This window comes from Hyposmocoma kahamanoa, unplaced genomic scaffold, assembly GCF_003589595.1.
Source record: "Hyposmocoma kahamanoa isolate Upper Pololo Valley unplaced genomic scaffold, ASM358959v1 232, whole genome shotgun sequence".
Classification (NCBI taxonomy): Eukaryota; Metazoa; Arthropoda; class Insecta; order Lepidoptera; family Cosmopterigidae; genus Hyposmocoma; species Hyposmocoma kahamanoa.
Genome location: NW_020653750.1, coordinates 6,966,324 through 6,974,917, shown reverse-complemented (window position 1 = coordinate 6,974,917; position 8,594 = coordinate 6,966,324). Strand labels below are relative to the sequence as shown.

The window sequence follows — 8,594 nt, the reverse complement described above, 5'->3', positions numbered from 1 at the left end:
ACTCTTGACCTGGCCTTTCTTTGAATTAGTATAATTGCATAACTAAGCGTTTATACAAATCGTTTGCATGACATGTTTTATCCCATACTTATTTTGTTCATATATGTGGTTGGTGCATTTATCAGGAGGCCAAAAAGGTTTACTGTGCGAACGCAATCGTATTTTCTACGCATTAAATATTTGAAATAGGGTCGGAGTCCTGCTTTGTGTTCAGACTAACGCATGTTTTACAGGCATTCCTATAGAATTTCATAGGGTTTCCATACAAAGTGACCAAAGGCAATTCTAACATTGGACTCTCTTTTTTTATGACAATAAGTGACCGAACGGACAAGACGTGCGTCTGGTGGTCAGCAACGCGATTCTCCATAAAAATTGCAGTGCCACTCATAACTTTCAATATGATTTGAAGGCGCCCTAAATACCACTAGCAACACAAATTTCTTTCTATGATTTCTTTCTAGTAACAAGACAAATAAGTTATGCGTCTGGTGATAAGCGACACGCCTACCCAGAACAGTTGTAGTGTCACTCAGAGCTTTAAATCGCTCTGACACATAAGTTGACAAGTCCCATGTGTAAATAATTTCACCAGCACCATTACCCTTCAAACCCAAAATGCAGTAATGCTCACAATACTACTTGGCGGCAGAAATAGGTAAGGTGGCAGTACTTTCTTGGGAGGACTCATTTACAAGGAGTTCTACTGCTACTAACGCTATTTCTTACCGTATGCACACAAAATGACTAAACGCAATTCTAGTATTGGACTCTATTTTATCCTACTAGGAATTCCTACTTAGGAAATTCTCTATACCACGAGTACTAGAGCAACGAAGTTAATTCCGAAGCACTACTTAGAACACCCGAAATTGGTCCTACCGGGATTCGATTCTACTCATCTAACGCCCGGTGTTAACCTCTAGTCCACCAAGCTCATCAAATTTAAAATCAAATAATTAAAAGTCAAATTGGCATATTAATGTACACTTTGAACAACCAAGTTGTAGGAAGAAACTTTAAATAAAATCACACAAAGATACAATCTACTTGGAATGAAATGTACAAATAAAAATTAAAAATAAACAATTTTGTTGTATTTTAATGGAAAGAGCTGCATGGCGAGGAAATTGAGCTCAGATTACAGTGTGCGAGCTTGTTATGCACTGATTTTCAAAAAGATCCTACTCGACATGATGAGTTTACACGTTGAACCGGTTCTATCCTAAGTGCCATAGAGTTTAATTTAAATTTAATTGTAAGCCCCTTTGTGTTCTTAACCGTACGATTACGATTCGGTAGCTTTAGACAATTGACGGCCTCGTAAATGCTAAACATTGAATTTCAAATAGGTACGGATAAGCAATCTGTTACGAAACTATTATTGCCTATTTGGAAGAACATTTTTCTTCTATGAGCTCCTCCTAGATCGATTTATAGACCATTTTTTAAAATTTAATGTAGTTTAGTTAGATAACTAATTTATAACACTTTATTGATAAAGGAGAACTTCGTGAATATTTTTTTTTTATGATATGTGACAGGACGAACAAGTCGTGCAGAGCTTTAAATCGCAAAGATTTGGAGACATCGTTAACAAATCCCATGTGCCTGTAATTTCACCAGCACTTTTCAAAACCGGAACGCAGCAATGGTCACATTACTGCTAGGCGACAAAAATATGTAAGGTGTCAGTACTTCCCTGCGTACAACTGCATATCGGAGAAGGTTTACAAAAACTTCGAAGACAATTAAAGAACTAAAAACGGTGGTAACGTAGTAGTACAACGGTAGCCTCTGAATTGAAAAGTCGACGGTTCAAATCCCTATGGCTGCATGTATCTATGACTTTAATTTTTAACACAGAGAAAAAAAAATCGTAACGAATGGCCTCAAACCAGCGTTTGTTTGTCAAATCGGAGCTACCGCTCTTGCCAAGAAATAGAGTTTTGTATTGAATTGTATTGAATTTAAACAACATTTTTATATGTAATAACAAACGTGTATTTATAATATCTTCCATATATGAAAGAACCAGGAGCCGGAGGACGTCGTGTCTGAGCCCTATATTATCGGAGGAATCAAGTCCGCAACATCAGTTGCCTCGAATATCTTGAAAGGATGCTAGCTCATAAATGGGTCTACATGCGACGTCCTAATGGTCAATGACCAGTTGATCGCCCCAAATACAGATGGAGGGACGAAGTGGGGAGAGACCTCCGTGCTTTGCATGCAAAGAACTGGGAGGAGATCGCACAAGACAGGGCACGCTATCGCCAACTCGTATCGAAGGCAAACACTCACTTCTGGTAGCAGAGTCAGCGGAGTAAGTATATGTATTATTATAACAAACTAGCGGAGTATTTTCTTAAAAAATATATAAATATCATAGTAGTAAAAACATGACATTAAATAAAATAAATACCTACATATATAAGTATGCCATTCGTGTATATTTTGTTAGCGATAAAAGCATTCACGGTGACGGAAATATCATAATGAAATCTGAATGTCGAAAATGGTTCACAATCCCTAGAAGATGTGTGAATTATTGCGGGTTGGAGCGTCATTGGGCCAGCATGGTAGATGAAGTTAGAGATATTAGCTCTTGAGATATAAGAACATATAAGAACTGATTCAATGATAATCCAGAACTACCACTAAATGCCAAAGACTGCGAAAGCCTTAATACTTGAGCTATTATTATCTATTTATGTAGTGATTTCTAAAAATAACGGCTAAAATTTCCTGTACATTGTTTCTTTTAGCGTCTATGCGCACGCGCGCGTTTCACGAACGCGCGTTTACGACACGGTGCCGTAAACGCGCGTCATCTGCGCGTATATGCACCGCGGACGTGCTGTAGTGAGTCGATTTAAACGCGCGTAAACATTGCGTTGCAAGCGAGAAGCTTATATACTTTGCTGAAGTCTACACTTGAAATTCTAAGTGTAGACTTCAGTAAAGTATATAAGCTGTATATAGTATATATGTAGTTACTTCATTTCTAGAAAGTAACTGAAATTAACAAACAAAAACGCGTCTGCGGTGCGTATACGCGCGTCGTCGGCACGTATAAAATACGCCGTGTGCATAAGGCTCTTAAGGTTGTTTTATTAAAGTATATTAAATTTAATTGGGAGAGATCTTTTTTCTTACTAATTTTAAAACAAGTTTAGTCAAAAAAGATACATAAATGACTTCGAGAATGGAATATTTCGAAGCAATTTCCTTCAACAACATTTGTAAAGTGCCCTCTATTTTTCAGTAGTCTAGAGACGTCGATGTCAAATTATAGTATGACGTAAAGTGTCGTACGGACATCCAACCTACGTCTCTCGTGTCCTTGATGTCAGTTTTCACAAAAGCCAATATTCATTTATACGATTGGCGGCTGATAAGACCGTGGTCTAGGGTACTTGATGAAAATAAAGTAAGATTTTATGTTTTTCATTTTTAAATATAGACTCCTTCGAGTGAGATACATTTTTCACATTATGAGTATAAAAGTTTTTAAGCCATTGATAAAATATTCTTCGTTTTCAAAATGACTTCCTACGCTTTCATCTGACTATCATCGGGAAATCTTTAGTCTCGTAATGGTCTCGTAGGTTCTTTTTCAAGTTTGACTTAAAAAAAATCATTGGGAATCAGGTGTTGACCATTGCATGGTTGGCCAATTTCTGAGCATCCTGTGTCAATTGTCGTGCAAAAACGGCACACTGTTCGCTTATTTGCCTTGCCTCTTTTGTATGCCTCAGCCAAAAAAAAAATGCGTAACATTGATCATGCATTGTAGTCCTTTTAGAAAGGTAATTAATTAAGAAAAAAAGGTTGTTTTGTCCTTGTTTATCCATTGCGTTGACTCTTTTTTGGGTACTGGATTATACTGATAAGTCCATGTTTCATTTAAAGTTACAACTTTCATATCGAGTTCTTAGGTTTGCGCGATTGATACCTATCTACGTCTTAGAGTGAATACCTCGTATGTGATGTCTATGTAATTTTTCCGAACGAAAATAAAAATATGGTGTAAAATGTAGCAAACGCAATAATGTTTGTAGTTAACATTTTAATTAGTTAAATTATACCTCTTTCAGATACTATATTATTACTTTATTAATATATTTCAGCAACAAATTTATAAGTTTTTCTTCATCAAAAATCAGTAAAAACGATCTATGTGAAAACACATATGCGCGGTTTTCACTCTAAGGCGACGATATAGGAAATGAAACTGGGTTTTTTCGGAATTAAATCGCGTATACGTGTTGTTTTAAACAAACCAACCTTTTGAGCCCTCTACAGGGCCCATGGTCCCGGCTGACGTCAGCCATGTATTACAAATTTCAATAAAATTGTTCTCGCCACATCCAAAAACTGTTAACAACTAATGAGTGAATTGGCGCTGCTTGTCGAACTTTGTGTACAATTACAAAACATTTATTCTAAGTACACTACCATAGTAAAGTATTTGCTACTTACACATGAAAAATACAAAACGGAATACATTACAATAAAATATATGTTACAAATTCCGGGATTTCAGAGGGAGGTACTATCCACTCTATGTGTATTGCTTCCTTGAATTTTAGGTAATAATATTTTGTCTTACTAAGGCAGGGCCTTCCTTAATCATAGGCGGCGAACTTATAAACAGTCTCTCGTATGTTTTCATGTTGAAGATTTTCTTTGTCTTTGATAATTATCATGATCGTTATCTGATAATTATCCGAAAAATATAACCGACTGTAATTCATGCCAGTTCATAGTTCTGTCTCTTTTCTTTTTGACTAAAAATGATACACAAAGAGTAAACTAAATAAACACGAGGAAAAATTTTTAGGAAAGGTATTTAGTTAGTGATTTTTTTTTATTGACACTACATTGATTTAAGCTTCCACGTTGTTTGATTTTAAAAGCGGAACTTAATGGACGTTGTAACGCGTTCGAAACGTCGAGGTAAATAAAATACGTTTTATACACGATTAAGACCTTATTTTTATATTAAAAAAAACCAAAATAATTACATTTGACACGTTTGTATACTTTTCAGATACACAAACACATGACACGATATTTATGAAATTAATTGGTTGTTCCAATTAATCTCATAAATTATCTCGATGATAATTAAAAAGGCATATTTATCGAGATAATTATCGTGATAATTATCAATGATAATTACAAGTTCGAATTCTGGTTTTTGTAACTTTATCTGCAGAGATAATATCGCCGAGTTTTGAACGAAAGGAATATTGAATACTATTAAGGCCTGTATTAGTTTTCAGGTCTATACAGGCTAAATAGATCTATAGAACCCTGCAACACGACGAAGGTCAAAATCTAAGTATTTATATCTTGTTAGCATTATGACATATTGATATAATGTGCGTAAATAGGTAAGGCGGCAGTACCTCCTTTGACGAACTCTTTCACAAGGAGCCCTATTGCTGCTAAACGTGACCTGCGAGTGTCCCCTTCCATTTTTCAAATTGCTTTGACTCGGAATTAAGCCCGGAATTGATAATGTCTTAAATACTCCAGCGTCATCGAGGGTATCATCCCCATCGTAATGAAATGCCACTACATATTATTTTACAAGCTAAGTAGTTGGCACATTGAAGTTTAGACAGTTAGTATAGTTTCAGTTAAAGCTTTCTCTTCCTTTTAAAAAAACACAGATATTGGGTTAAAATTCATTTAATTACAATTTGTTACAATTACGATTATCTGTCTCTCGTATTTGAGTTTACTTTGTATTTAATTCATTGTATACTCGATTCTACCCACGATTTTATTGGCGTTTGGGATAAACAGTGATATGATCATTATGTTATAATAATAATAATAATAAATTATATCTCCAAACATTTTTGGTTACGATTTTTGGCACAGAAACAGATAAAAATTTTTTAAACTGACAAAATTTGTAGGAGACTGGAATCTAAACTAGATCAGAGATCTTTGTGTTAGGTGTTCCAGGCTGCCGGTTGTACCTACCCTTTTTAAAAAGTAAGTTACAATATTCTCAATATAAAATGTAATATTATTTATTTACTTTATTGATTAAACGAGTAATAGAAAAAAAAACTTAAATTTCAATCTACTTAGATTAATGATTTTTAGGGCATTCTATTGCATTTTCATTTCCTGTGCGGGCCTAAACCGTAAAGCATTCTTTGCACTCAATTTATATGAAATTATTGTAAAACAAGTGAACTCGACAACATAGTAAGACCTTATGCATGTAAGAAAATAACAAAAACAACATAAGTGTTTATATTAAAGAATAAAAATTCTTTTTTTTTTATAAATTGAAAAGACGGAACAAGCAAGTCGTGAGTCTGATGTCGCTTGCATTGCTACCTATATCAGTTGCATTGCCTCTCCGAGTTTTAACCGCGAAGTTCTGGGCACTGACATAAAATTGACATGTACCTGGTGCTAACAACCAATCTTTCCCTTCAAAACTGGAACGCAGTAATGTGCACAGTACTGCTTGGCGGCAGAAATAAGCATGGTAGTAGTATTACCCTAGATGAACTCTCTCACAAAAATCCCTACTGCTACTCATTTGACTTACTCACACTTTAGGACATGAAACTATTTTTTCGGATATAAATCGCGTATATTTCTTTTTTCAAACACACCAACGTTTCGGGCCCCTTACAAGTCCCATGGTCACGGTTGACTGTAACGGGCCCGTAACGTTGGTTTGTTTGAAAAAACACATATATGCGATTTATATCCGGAAAAATACTTTCATTTCCTATGCGTAGCAATCGCGAAAACCTAAGAACTCGATATTAAAACACTTTAGTCACTAGATTTGCATTAGAAACCATAACTCAAAAACACGGATGTTTTTAATTAAAGTAGGCACATGTAGTTACGCTAATGATGAAATCAAAATACGATTAAAAATTAATCAGGATTAAACCGTGTGTTGTTGTAAATAAGCAATTTTCGGAAATGCTTTATCCTGATCATCGAACTAATAGGATTGCTTTGTAATGGGAAAATAACGTGGTGTATGTTTGCTATTTGCATTTATTATTACTGTTTCAGAAATGGTATACTTGTAACTATGTAATATTTATATTAACAAATACTTTAAAATCATTCCTGTAGAAACGTGAATGTAAATAATAATAAATATAATTAATACGGAAAATATAACAACAGTTTTTTAGAAATAATAATTAAAAAATAAATAATCACTTGAATATTTTTTTCATCTAGCATAACGTGATCAAAATCATTTTATATTTGTCAGTCTAATAAAATATGTGCAATATATCAGTAGTATCAGATGATAAATGATTTTTTAACATTACCAAAAAGCACTCGAAAATAACAGAAGATAAAGCTTCATTTTAAATTAAAATTTTAAGTTCTATCGTATGTAAAGTTTATTTATATGTAAAATTGTGTCAAGTGAAAAAGGTTTCTGTATAAATCTATATACATATGTAAAATAGACATAATAATCTATATATATGTATGTATATATTATTGAACTGTTAAAAAAAATGTATTCAGAGAAGTGTCAAGTACATGATTTAAAGGAATTGAAATAAAATAAATTAATTTTTATATTCACTTCTTTAAAAAGCATTGTTGATAAAATAACGTTTAAAACACAAATAAAAAGTCTCGCTAGAATAATAAGTCATTTTGAAGTTTTCAAATTTCGAACAATTTATCAGTATTGGTTTAAAAGTGTGAATACACTTTTTATACAAAAAAATATTACATTATTATTATTATATTATTAACAAAATACATACCATAAACGTAGAAGCAAAAAGCAGAAAACACTCGCTAATCCTTCAAAAATATTAATACACCATCATAGCACGTTTTTAGAATCACTTTTGCGGAGAGATATGAGTTCAGGGCACTTCATGTATTTCTCGAATTTCGATGACGTACGTACGACGATCCCCTACGTATCGTAGCTTCCCCTACGCACGTTCGACGTTCGTAGCGTCCCAGCCTCACTGGAGGGTTTGCTACGGATTTCGACGCCCGAAACCCTCCGATCTCGTACGAACATTCTCGAGACTTTGTAAGCAGTGATTGATATTAAATGAAATGTGAGGAATGAGTAGTTCCAAGCTCTTTGTTTTAAGGATTTTTGCGCCGAAGTTCCTCTGTGGTTTATTGATAAAAACGGTCATTTGTGTTACACATTATTGCTCGCTATCTGATTTTTCTTATTCAATTGTTCTTTAATACTTTTGTGTTGAAAATTAATCGGATAGATTGGCTGTTAGTTTAAGAAAATAACATTTTTTTCTATATTATCAATCGTAATGATCATATAAATTTCATATATATTGTGCAAGAAGAAAGACAAAATAGCAAAGTCAGAATCCAGAAGATTCGCACATAAAAAGTAAGTAAGTGAGCCCGAGCGAACTATTTTTATATCGACTTCGTGCATTTCTCAGAATATTTAGATATCGAAAATCAACAAAAAAAACTCCGAATTGATAGCACTCGTAATTTGTAACAAGAGAGTCAATTGGAAAAGTAAATATTTTGGCAATTTTCCATCCCATTGATTTGGCCATTACCTCGTATCA

At 33.9% G+C, this 8,594-nt stretch overlaps 1 protein-coding gene across 1 annotated transcript in view; it reads right to left on the bottom strand.

Annotated features, from left to right (window-relative positions):
* Positions 1 to 7,999, bottom strand: part of LOC113228503 — a 152,371-nt gene extending 144,372 nt beyond the window's left edge. The window contains exon 1 of the mRNA XM_026461835.1: positions 7,794 to 7,999. The gene's annotated coding sequence lies outside the window, so the exon portion shown is untranslated. The remainder of the gene's footprint in view (positions 1 to 7,793) is intronic.
* Between the last annotated feature and the right edge of the window lie 595 nt (positions 8,000 to 8,594).